We start from the raw sequence: 950 nt of genomic DNA, 5'->3' as shown, positions 1-950 counted from the left end.
GACTGCTCATCAGAAACATGGAAACAAAATTGTGAACACCGCTGCTTTTTCAGATTTGTCCCGGGTTGTTTCTAATGCATCGTGACCACACACAGTAAGTAACTGCCTAAACAATAAGAAGCCAGAAGTGAGATTTTGTAAAGATGAGAGGGGACACACTAGCATCAGCAGGCTACTGAACAAAGCTGCAGCAGAAACAGGGGGCCCATACCACTAATAACAGGAGAAGCTGTGGCAGTTAAATATAAGTGCCTCAAACTTAAATATAGTACTTGATAAAATATGCTTAGTTAAATTCTGACACCAGTCATAAAGATGATATGGCAGCCACCAGGTCCTGATATCTTCAGTCAGGGACTTCAGTCCCTGTGTGCCTCAAGTCTTCCACCATTGTGCCTGTCTAAGAAATCAGCTGTCACCTGCCTCAATGATTACCGCCCTGTTGCTCTGACACCAGTAATCATGAAGTGCTTTGAGAGGATCATTCTAAAGCACATCAAGGACGTCATCCCTGTTGGTCTGGACAGTCACAAGTTCAGAGATATCAACATAGGATGATGTCTCAATAGCATTACACACAGCCCTGTCCCACCTGGAGCATCCTAACACTTATGTCAGGATGCTATTTGTTGACTTCAGTTCACCATTTAATACTGTAATCCCGGACAAACTGGCATTGAAACTGCACAATCTGGGAATGCCCGCAATGATGTGTCATTGGATTAAGGACTTCCTCACTAACAGGCCTCAAGTGGTGAGAATTGGAAGCTGCACATCATCCACACTGGTCCTGAACACAGGCACACCACAGGGCTGTGTGCTCAGCCCAGTTCTCTTCACTCTGTTTACCCATGACTGTGATGCCATTCACCCCACAAACACAGTAGTGAAGTTCGCAGACGACCCCACTGTCTGTCTCATCTCAGACAATGATGAGACTCACTACAGAG

This window comes from Monopterus albus, unplaced genomic scaffold (assembly GCF_001952655.1).
Source record: "Monopterus albus unplaced genomic scaffold, M_albus_1.0 scaffold43.1, whole genome shotgun sequence".
Lineage (NCBI taxonomy): Eukaryota > Metazoa > Chordata > Actinopteri > Synbranchiformes > Synbranchidae > Monopterus > Monopterus albus.
Note: the sequence above shows the minus strand (reverse complement) of the source record.